An 11845-nucleotide genomic window follows, 5' to 3' on the forward strand; every position below is an offset into this window, starting at 1 on the left:
TGAATATTTGTACCCCAAATAGATTTTTAGCAAGTCTTGTTTCACTGTTTTCTATCCCTTTGTTCCCTGAGTAGGTGAAGTTTAGCTTGATGCAATGCAAAGGATTAGATTTAGATATGGCTAAAATCCCAAACCCTCAAGATTGGATTTATTGGAATCAGAATTGTTGGTTTGTGCAGATATGGAATTACCTTAGAATGTTTAATGCCAGGAACACAACCCAAATTTATAGTCTTAATTTTATCATTATGACCTAGAAATGCACTGGGACACATTAGTGTTTGCTCTGAATTTTGGACAACTTCTTTAGATTTAAGTTACAGTAATTTCCAACTGTGTCTCAGTCGCAGAAGGGTAGGGAAATCCCATGTTTACTCACGTGGAAATGAACCGGTGCATGTCCCAGTTCTGCTTTTCAAGCCGCTTCCACTTCACTAGGCCCAAACTTTTCTGTTTTCCTACCAGTATCCCGCAGGGCTGGCTGCATTCAGCTCTTACTGAAGCAAATACAGAGGTTGGTGTCTCCAGGGGTCTCCAGCAGACCCAGATGTGCCGCTTGTGCTGGTGCTAGCCCTGTGCGGCTGCACACAGAGGAGGGATCCGTGGCTTTTTACCACCTGCTATGGACCAGTCGCTTCGAGAGGCAGGTGGGAATTTGGTAAATCAGGTAATGAGCTTGTGAGTCTGAGCCCAAGGACACCCATGGGATGAATAAACACAGCTCCAGTTCATCATCACTTTGGATGGCTCGGGATGAGTAACTTCAGCTACACTGCAGAACCCTACAGAGCTTCATACCCATTCAGTACAAGGCAAGAGCAATTCTCGGGAGTTCAAATGCAATGGCAATAAATAACCAAGTGTAACTAGGGCCTCTGTATTTGTCCTGGAAATTTCCCTAGGAAAAATAAAATAAAATAAAATAAAAATAAAATAAAATAAAATAAAATAAAACAAAATAAAACAAAACAAAATAATAAAATTAAAAATGCATGCAGGCAACACATACTGCCAGGGGAAAGGAGTCCAGAGCGTCCAGGACGAACCCCTGATGTGAGCTCGCTCACCCACTGTGTGACAGGTTCTGGATGCACCAAAATTCTTGCACATGTCCAGATGCCCTTAGCCACACATGTGGGATCAGCTGTGCTGGGAAACTTCAGGAAAGTCCTTGTACATACATGCAGAGGCTGTGCCTTTGGGACTTCTGGAGGTCCAGCAATCTTGTAGAAATTCCTGCTCTGTCCAGGCTATCGGACATTAGGACACCCCGGACAAATAGCCAAAGTCCATTTTTTTCTGACCAGACAAAAATTCTAGACAGACAAGGGACATGCTAAAAACAAACAAACAGGATACATGAAAGCATGCATTCTGATATTTCATTTCAGCACAAACAATTTCATTCCTGTGCTAACCCACTACCATGTAACAGAGAATAATGACAATGCATGCAAAAGTCAGTGTCACGTGGAGCCCGGATCTGGGGTCATCCTTGGTGAAAGATGCCCACAGCCTCATCCTCTACAGCATCTTTTCTGAGCAGAGATTTTACCTCAGAAGGTTTTTTTCACCTCACGCTGAGACTGTTGTGAGGCCTCAAATCACAGTCCTGGTTCTGGGGTCCACAGAAGTGCTTTTGGGCTTAAACCCAAACCTGAGATTTACGAGCTGCAGTGGCAATGCCAGCCTCTTCTCCATCCATCCAGGATAACTGAATGAACCTCTCAAGCTACGAACTGATTTACTGATCAATTCCTTGGAGCCCCGTGACAGTGAAAGCAAGTTGGCACACATCTCAGCTTTGCTCAAGGTTTTGGAGACACTATGAGCTTTTGCATAACAGCAGGAAATACACATATCGAGACTTATCCTCTGATCACTTTTGGCTGCCAACTTTTCACAAGAACCAGCAATGACTGTTGGGCTGGGGCAGGCTTTTTGGGGATGATCTTTTGTGCCGTTGTCACCAATGTCTCAAGTCAGCTTTCTTCTGTCCAGTGGCTTTATTTGGTACTGCAGCAAAACTGAACCCATTCTCCCTGCTGTAAAATACATGCACCTTTTCCCCTGCCCCATGCTTTTTGTGCATTGCTAAGTGACTTCCTTCCCTGTCCAGCTCGTCGCCAAGTTCTTTAAAAATCAGTTGTCACCTCTATGGCTTGATCCTGCCTGGGGAATTTCCATCGCCTTTTTTGCCACCTTTCAGGAGAGAACTTCGGTCAAACTGGTTCCCCTGCTCAGACAGCCTCTGTGGCATTCCTACTGCCCCGCCAAACACGGGGGCTAAGGCGTAGTTAAGGCACTTTCCATTGTCCTTTGTCTGATGGCTGTGTGCTAAGATCCAGTCAGGAAAGGCAAATAAAGCTCAGCATTCAAGGCTTTTAAAATTTTCCTGGAGATAATAATAGCACTGCATTGTAAAATCAAAAAGAAATTGCGGGCTGAAGTTGTTCCCAAGCTGCTACGCCACGTAGCACAGCACCGGGAAAGGTGGGAGAGGGAGCAAAAGGCTGCTCCGTGCTCAGCAGTTTGCACCTAAGGCTTGTTTGGCTCTGCCCACACTTTGCCTTTCCACATGTGGCTGTCCTGAGGCTGATTTTTTTCCTGCCTCAGGTTTTCCCATCTTCTGTAAGCTTTTTTGCAGTTTTGTGTTACAAATGACTTCTCGCTTTTGAGGGGACTGGAAGGGAAAGTGTTTGAGCTTCACGGATGGGCAAAAAGAGGGATTGTGCTGCACAGGGTAAGTGCTTTGCCGCCTTAGAGGTCACCTGTGGTATTTTTGCCCCAGCCCCTGCTATTCCCCGTCGCTGCAGCAGCAAACTGTCAGCAGTCTGGAGAGCCAACCAACCACTTAGCAGAAGAGTTAGCAAGGCTGAATTGATTACTTGCACATTTACATGTGATTTACAAATCGAGGCCGCTCTTTCCCAATGAGAGAAGCAAAAACAATCAGGCGAAGAAAAATTTACGAGTTCAACTTCTATTTGGAGATTTTCCTGAACCAGCCACCTGCAGACAGATCCCGTTCCTCTGCCACAAAGCCGGTGGCAGTGTCCGACCGAGCCTTGCCGAGCTGCAGCTCTCAGCCCCGGAGCCGTAACACAGCCCAGGGCGAGCACCCAAGCCTGTCAAACTCCCCAGTAACGTTACGATCGCTTTAACTCGGCAGTCCTTGACACTCGCAGATAAGGACTGCAAGTTCTCTCGGTACTACAGAAATATTGACACAAAGAATATGTTTATCCCTGACTGTGGTTCTGCAGGACAAGGTGGAAACGGCAACAGCAATCTCAGGGCTTCATTTCTTTGGCCTTGCAAGGGCATCTGCGCTGCAGGGCCAACAGTTTATTGATTCTTTCATATATTTTTTTCTTTCCTTAACTAGTTTGGAAATTATGTGGTCTTTTCAAGTCAGAGTTATAGGTCTAGGCGGGGATAAGATGGAAGAAACTCATTTTAGGATTTTTGTATGTTAATGCCCTTTGGAATATTAAAAACTGTGGAGAGCTGGCGAGAGTTTCTGACTTTCTCCCAAACTTTCTGTTCATTAAGATACTGAAAAAGAAAATATCAGCTGACTTTCTGGCTGCTATTTTTCCAAACCATCTTCAACCAGGTCCTGTTCCGAACCTGGCTTTCGATGCAGACCTCCTGGGTTTTAATCTGTGGTCAAACACACCCAAGAGCAGAGCTGCACCAATTACTATTCTGAACGGCCAAGGGAATCAGGCCATCTCCTGCAGGGATATGGGTTTGCTAAGCAAGTGACAGACATGCTGTCCCATCACTGCCTCCCCTGATGTGATGATAAGAAGCAGAAGAGCTGGGCCTCAGCTGTTTAAACCTTGGTCCCAAGGCTGTGCAGGAGCTGATGATGCTTCCAATGTGACAGATGAGGCTTGTTCCTAGAGGTCCAAGAGCAAGGCAAGCAGCGCAGTCCAAGCTGTCCCTCGTGAAGATGACTCAGGAACAGGCAGGTCTGTAAATGTGACAAAATCCACTGACTCACTTCAAGATTCAGCACTTACCTCTCTACTGCGTTTAGGAAAGCAAAATAGACTAGAAGACATACAGGAAGATCTGGGACATGACTAAACCTGGCTCCTGTTCAGGAGTGAATCTGCAATAAACTGTATTCCCCTGCCCTCTCCTGGAAGGAATACGCCAGAGCTGGGTGTGTTTGTGCAGGAGCCTGGTGCTGAGGACTCCAGGGAAGTGGCTCAAGGTGTTAAGAGAAGATGGTGCTTTTGCAGACAACGTTTACAAAAACGAACAGCTATGACTGTGTTGTATCCATCACATGCTGCCAGCACCGAGTCTGCCAGAAACTGGCAATAGAATTTGGAGGTTTTCAAGGAAGAGCTACCTTGCCTGTCTGTCCGTTTACATTGAGTTGGGAAACAGAGAGGATGACCCAACCAGTGGAATCCAGAGCCTCTTGCTCACCTTAAATAGTAAACACAGAGTCCACACAAAAACACTGGTAACCTTCGCTCAGGTCACGGAGCAACGACAGGTCAGAAATGCAACACCGCAGCACCAACAGGCGTGTGCCTGGGGGGACCAGTGCTGGACAGGCAAGTGGGAGCCCATCACTTGGCCAGAGATGTGGCGAGAGCCCAGCAGGGAGGTTCAGTCAACGTCTTTGGAGGTTATAGAGTTGAGACAGAGCCAAAGTTCACAAACCTGGGGAGATCCAAGGCTGGGGGTTTGGACCCTTTGGCTGTGATGTTACTCCAGGCACTCAGTTCAGTGCATATGGCCCATTTGTGTAGGTTCAGTGTTGAATAGATAAGATGCTTTTGTGAAGTTTCATTCTTCTCCAGCGTCACCTGAATTACAGCCATCTTCCAAAATGCCAAACATCCAAAGCAATACTGATCCTGCTTTAGAAAGAGGACTGATCAGTGAATTGCTGCTGTTAAGATCAGAATGGGAGCAATGAATCACGAAAGCTGAGTGTGGACACTCTACAGGTAAGTCTACAGTTCAACAGTTACCACATGTGCACTATATAACCACAAAAAAAGTCTCACATGCTTCGAGGTTTTTTTTGCCATTGTATTTCAGCTCCTCCAACGTGCAGTAGAGCTGAATTACCTCCTTGCTGCTGAGGTGCTGCTCAGCACAAAGGAAAGTGGGACCATGGCTTGAAGACAGACCATGAGCAAGTACTCCTATGGGGAGGGGGGCATTAGCTTCTAAACCCTGGGATATTGCCCCATCTTCATGTTGGGGGAGTCACTGAAGACCACAACAGACACCACATAATATCTCAACAAGCTCCACAGGTGGTTTCTTTCCCTGTTCCAAGCACAAGGCCCGTTTGCTGGGTTTGCAGCATGTTCAGCACATTTCTTTATCCTCCCCTTCACCCGCTTATCAAAGATATGAACTTCAACAAAGCAGTTCCAGCTGCCTCAAGAAGAGAGAAGGCTCCTATTTCCTGCTTCAGCACAGGGGTTAAGAACAACGTTTCTGTTCATCACAGAAATAAACATTAAATGAATGTTGAGTTATATCCCTCCTGTGACTAATGTTCTAGCTTGTTTTCTAAAGTTAATTCTCCATACACTTTTTCCCCTCTTGTTCTGTCTTACATTTGTCCAGACTCCCGTGTTCCTGGGGGAATAATTACCCACTCAGCAGTTACTCTGAAGTCCAATTGTAATAGTTGGCAAAACTCCATTCTTCCATGCAAGCTTTCAAAATAATACTTCAACTTATTTCAAATAGCACCACTCTCTGGAGCTTCTTCCCAATTTGTTTTGCCCTGGACTGAGATTTATTTCGCTGCTGTTGAGAGCTGACTGCTTTGCTTGCCACAGGCCAGATATTCTCAACAGAATAATTAACAACAAACAAATAAACAAGCCAGAGGGACTGCTCATTTAAAAATGATCCACTGTGATGTAATGTTCTATTTCTTCATCCACTGAATCCTTAGTAGCAGTGTAAGCAATGAAGAAAACACAGATGCAGACCTGGATTATACTTCCCCAAAATACAGACGTGATCATAGGAAGTGTTTTCATTCACGCCAGCCTTGGACTTGTCAGAAAGTTTAGGGAAATTTTAGTCATGCATCCTGTGATCTAAAAATTCACATTTTCTTATGTTGTAGGTGTTCCTGGGCAAAATATTCACCTCCACTAGCGTCACAAGAAATAACTAAGAGCTGAATTCAGATCACTGGCATATATTTTTTCCCATAAACACTGCTTTGGAGGAAAACATGTCCTTTCCCAACTCTGCTCCTATTTAATTAACGTCTATATGGCCAGAAGCAACTCACCTCATCTCCTTGCTCTTCGTTTTTTCCAATGGTTCCCTGAGGATAGCAGTCTTGACGCTGAACAAACTGATATTCATAAAAAGCATTTAGACTGTCCAGTGCAGAATATATAGCAAAAAGATGATGACAAAGCCTTTTTTTCAGGACACCTGAGTTGTGCCAATGTCACAGGGAATGTGGCAGCTCCTGCAGGAAGAACCTGCCATCACTGAATGGGAGAGAACAACGCATCTTATTTAACCATTTCACTCTTCTATAACCTCTACTTAATGACATGCTAATTCAGTGTAAAAAAAAAAAAAGGCACTAAACCACTGCACATCACCCAATAGTTGACGAAGTGGACGTGGGATCTACTTGTTGCAGAGACACAGAGCAGCACCAGCTGTTGGCACTGAAGTGCTTCAGTCTGTATTTAATTGTGAGCATCCCATGAACTAGTGCATGCAGTAGGGCTTCTCTGGATAGCACTATGGCTCCTGTCAATAAACAAGTATCAACTCCATTATTACAGTCAAGTATTGGTCATGCTAACTTGCCAGGTTTAGCTAAAGTTCACTATTGTAATTCCATTTTGCAATGGAATTCCTGTCTAAATATCACAGCCCCTAAGGTAAATACAGGCTAGTTGCTGCCCTGCAAAGTATCGCAACCTCACTAGGGTGACCAGTCAAGAAAATTAATTTTGCTTTTACGCCCAGAAATAAAAAATTTTCACTGATGAGAGAGCACAGAAAGCATGTTGGTTCTTGGATGTCAAGTTTTTCACTTTTAGCATGTAAAGTCAATTATAATCACAAGTATAAGTTACTCGCTGACAGGACCCACACCAGTACTAACCAGGAATTTCACTGGTTGGTGCAGCAGAGGATAAAGAAATCAATTGTAAACTCTAGATCTTTATTAAAATTGATCCAGTAATTAAATATTTACCCTCAAGACTTGTCTCAGCCCTATTTCCAGATCAAAATTACATTTTTTTTAAGGATAATTTCCTTACCTCTTTTCCTACACGTTAAAAAACACTCTCCCATTTTCTTAAACTCCATGAAAATTTATTCTTTTTTAAAAAATATCTACACAGGTTTATGTGTCTTCCAGTTTCTTCACTTCATGAGCCATCACAAATGTTCTCGCTAACATTGCAGGTCACCTTTTGTTACTTTCCCACTTCCCATTGCTATTTTTGCCCCATGCAGCCATGCCCTGTGCACAGCTACTGCTGAACAGCGCTGATCTGCCTGAAGGCAAGGACACTTTGTGCCCCCACGTCATGCTGGAACTTCTCCTGCTGGACTTAAAACTCGGAAAATCCAAGTACTTCCAAAATCTAAAATTGGGAGCGGTTCTTATTCTGTCAGAAGCTTTGAAGAAGAATCGAAGAAGTGCGTGGGCATTCATATAAAAATTGAAACTGCAAGACACCCTTTCCTTCCTTCTGACCTATGTGCAGAGCTGTCAAGATGGACCGCAGCCTGGGCCAGCACTCAGCCAACCAGCCGAAAGATTTAGAAGAATCATTTCTCTAGCTCGGGGTTGGAATCAGCCCGGGCCAGCGAGGCGCAGGCAATGCTTGTGATGACGCCAGGAGGTCCCAGCGAATCCACTCCTGCTGAGCAGCTCAACGCCATTTCACAGCTCTCCTGCCCTGCCTCTGGGGAGTGCAAGAGGCCAGGGTGCCTCGAGGTGCAGGGATGGAAGTGTGTGCTGCCCCGAGGATGTGAGGATCTCCTCCTTCCCTGCAGCACCAGGACACCTCCCTGCTGCAGTCAGGTGTAGCCGTTGTATCTGCCACCCTTATATTCCACCATGGTGGGTTGGGTGCAAGCTGAGGCTGCTGTTTTACCCGTCACTATTGCCTTCAGCAGACCTCAGCAGCAAGTATTCACAATAGCTGCTTCTAGATAATGTACTCTTGTTCTCTTAATCAGTGCCACGAGGATGAGCACCAAGCCAAGGCCAGTGATTTACTGGCACTCTCTGTGGTGCTGGCTGCTGCAGCTCCATGACAAAAGGCATTCACTTGTGCCAGCCCGAGCCCCAAGCACAGGAAAGGCTGCAAATTTGCTGGAGTTTTATCCCAGCCGCTGCCCTGCTCACAGGTCAAAACACGAGGATCCTCCTTTTAAAAGCAACTTCCATTTGCTTCCAGCCTGAGGTTTCTGGAGCTGCAGGGCCACCCGTGCTGCCCGTCGGTAACCTGTTAATTGCAGGTCAAAGCAGCAGCGGCTGCACGACCTCCAGCGCGGCTGCAGCTGCTGCAGCAGCAGAGTGCCAGGACGAGGTACAGTATTGCAGCCCTTGACGTCACTCCAGCAGGATCAGGCTCAGACGTCTGTCCGGATGGGAGATTGCGCACAGCCCCCCCGAGAACAGATGCGTTGTGCAACACCAGAACAGACTTTGCTGAGGAACCGGGCATAACTCTGCCTCGCAGTGAATCTGCTCAGCACTGCCAGGATCAGGCCTCGGGCATGCAGAAGTACATGAAATCGGTGCAAGTCTGCTCAGAAAACTCTATAATAATTTGTCCTCAAGCAAAAACATTTTAAAAGAGGGTACGCTCACATGCAGCAGCAAAAATCATAGACAAAAGAGCTATTTCCCCTCCCAAGCCAGAAAGTTTGCATGGGGCAGAAGGAGAGGGTTTGAATCCCCCTTGGACTTGCTGTTTGGTGTTAGGACAGTGCAATTGCTTGGGCAAGAGAAATAAAGGTTAAAAAAATCTCAGGGATCAATCAGTCAGGATCAGTACATGGAGACATTCAGGTCTTTTTTGGAATAAGAGAATTAAGGAAGGTTCATGGGGGAGCCAAAAGGGGATGATGTTTTGGGGAAAGGGAAAGAAATCAGAGCATGTGGTGCAAAAGGCACCAAAGGAGCTGGACACAGACAGGAGCAAAGCAAGCCCTGAGGGCCTCCAGGCGGCTCCGTTTGCTGCTTGGAGCAAATGGTTCACTGCTGGACTCAGGCATGGGCTGTCACCTCCAAGGAGAACGCTGAGGGCTGGTGTTTATGCTGAGCCAAGAGAAAATGAGCAATGGGGAGGGAGCAATGGGCTCGAAGAGGGACCAGAGAACTGCAGTGGCAGCCTGCCGGGGCGGCTGATGGACACATCCAGGCGTCCTGGGTAGGGCCCAGCAGCGGCGATGCTTTTCTGGAAACAGGGACCAAAAGGTGTCCCAGCGATCAGAGCCCAGTGGGTGAGACAAATCCTCATAAAAACACAAGCCAGTAGAAAAGCTTCAGCAACCCAGAAGAAGAGGCGCAGAAAGGAATTAAAATGCTGAAAAGTCACCTCGAGCAGAGGCTCCTGAGCCACACTGGAAGGCAGCCGCCACATGGGACAGGGCCAACCTGAGAACTTGGCACTTCTCAACCCTCTTTGGAGCCCACTGAGACCCAGACAGGAGACGAAAAATTTTCTCAGCTCAATTATTGCAGCCTCCTCCTCCCTCATCCCCAACTTTGAGGAGAAAACATGCCAGGAGCCTTCTTCGGCAGACTTCAAGGCCACATGCCTGCAGACGAGCCACGTGGGCTGCTTCATGGGGCCACTGTGAGCAGCTGCACACTGGTGGAGCTGCAGGATTTACCCTCTGAAAAGAGACCAAGCCACGACCCAGAGGAGCATAGCACGAAGTCCGAGGTCTAACAGTGCATGGGGAGTGGAAGGTAAATGAGGCAAACTGATAGAGTGTTCACTGGGCTGATCCCAAAGCGATGCTATACATTAAAACTTAGAACAACTCAAAAGACCTTCAGTCAGGAGCTGGGCTCTGTTTCTCCTGCTGTAACAAAATGTAGATATATTGCAGTGGTGGAACTGCTTGCTTCACCCTTTACCACTGCCAAAGACAGAAGATGATTTACAAGACACTAGGAAAAGCATCAAGAAAACAAACAAGAGACTTCAACTAGTCCTTGAGAATGGTTTAGCCATAACTCAGGCTCAGAAAGCACTGAAAAGCCTACAGGAAACTAAATACGAGGATAAGAGAAATCTAAGCACTCTTATTTACAAGACCCTTTCCCACAGCTGCCACCAATCTCAACAGCTTTAACAAGCTCCATTAAATTTTATTTGGGAAGCTTACAAGGGGGTGCTGGCCAGAGGGGCTGGATCTGAAGGACAGGCACCAGATGGCTTTTGCTGCAGGGTACAGCCTGGGGTAACTGGGCTCAGGGAAGGTTACTGCGTGTAACGCACACGCAGGGCAGGCCACTGGAGAGGGTGCAGCATGGCGAGGGTTTGCAGGCTTCTTTCCATGCCTGGGTGGCGTCCTGCTGCGATACTAAACTTTGAATGGGAGCTGCCATATCGAGAAATTTCACAGCAAGACAGGGGCTGCCAGTCTGAGCCTGAACCAAAGCGGTTCCAAAATGAGATGGTTTACCTTGGACATGCTACTGCTGACAGGGGAAAAAGCGATGGGCAGGCAGTGAGCTCACCGAGCTGCTCCGGCCGCTCCTCCGCCACCAGGCTGACCGGTGCCAACATTGCACAACCCCTGGGGAGACGGGGTGAGAAGGGAAACCATTGCAGTGGGCACCTGAACGCAATCGAGCCTCTTCGGCAGTAGAAATAGCTCTCGTCCCTGTGCCCTGACTCAGCCCTCCCAATGTTGCAAAATCCCTGTTCATATCATATGCAGGTGGTAGGGTTTCTAATTTAGAAGCTGCGTTGGAACAAGAACAGAAGAGGCATTCAGGGGTGAGGGCTTAACCTGGCATAAGTCTGCATTCAGCAGAGCGAGACTGCTGCCATACCCAAAAGAAGCTCCATCAGAGGTGTTGAGCACCGCTTCCCCTGTTCTCCCCAGGGAAGAGTCCTGGGTCAGGATCCGCCTTACTTCTCTGGGGTGCACATTTAGAGATAGCAGCAACTAAAAACAACTCTAAGAATCATGAAACCTGCAGTGGTGCAGGCCCCAGCCCAAAGGCAGCAACACTGGTGCTCGCTCCAGACAGCCCGGCTGCACGCACCACTCTCAGGGCAGCTCCATGCGAGGTGTTCCTATGAGGTGGGGATGGGCTGAGGGGATGCCAGCTGCAGAATCCACATTAGGAGTTTGTCTCCTTTTGGGAGAAAATGGGCAGAGTCTGAACCTGAAACCAGCTGAGAGGGAAAACAGGGCAGACAGCAGACCACCGCTGAGACCTAGATGGCAGAGGAGCTGGGTGGGCGCTGATAAGGGGAGATGCTGCTGCTACGTGGGAGGTGAATATAAGGAGACAAATATCAATTAACTTTATCTCCTTGTCTCAATAATCAGATAGCAGTGCATGAGCCACTCACCCGTGGCTCTCGGTAGTCAACAAGACACCTCCAGAAGGAGGATGGGCACTGAGAACTCAACGCAAGGAGTCAGACGGAGCCGCTTACCTCAGCCACCGGCCCCAGGAGATGCCTGTCTGCAGCCGAGCTGCGGGGAAAGGAGGAGGTGTCATTCAGTAATGACAGCATCAACACCTAGGAAGAGAAAGCAGCCAAAAAGCAGAGTTACATTAGGATTAGTATTGGCAGCATTGCTACGAGAGAATGCC

General features: G+C 47.3%; 1 long non-coding RNA gene across 3 annotated transcripts in view; it reads right to left on the reverse strand.

Moving 5' to 3' along the window:
• The window catches only part of LOC310880432, a 37204-nt gene that overhangs the window by 2146 nt on the left and 23213 nt on the right, over window positions 1-11845 (reverse strand). For 2 of the 3 annotated variants that reach the window (XR_014571678.1, XR_014571680.1), the window contains 3 exons: window positions 11685-11771; window positions 1010-6506; window positions 380-898 (listed from right to left, as the gene is read on the reverse strand). This is a non-coding gene — a long non-coding RNA (uncharacterized lncRNA). The remainder of the gene's footprint in view (window positions 1-379; window positions 899-1009; window positions 6507-11684; window positions 11772-11845) is intronic. The other variant, XR_014571679.1, reaches the window with a different exon arrangement.

Source organism: Anser anser (genome assembly GCF_964211835.1).
Source record: "Anser anser genome assembly, chromosome: 12".
NCBI classification, from domain to species: Eukaryota; Metazoa; Chordata; class Aves; order Anseriformes; family Anatidae; genus Anser; species Anser anser.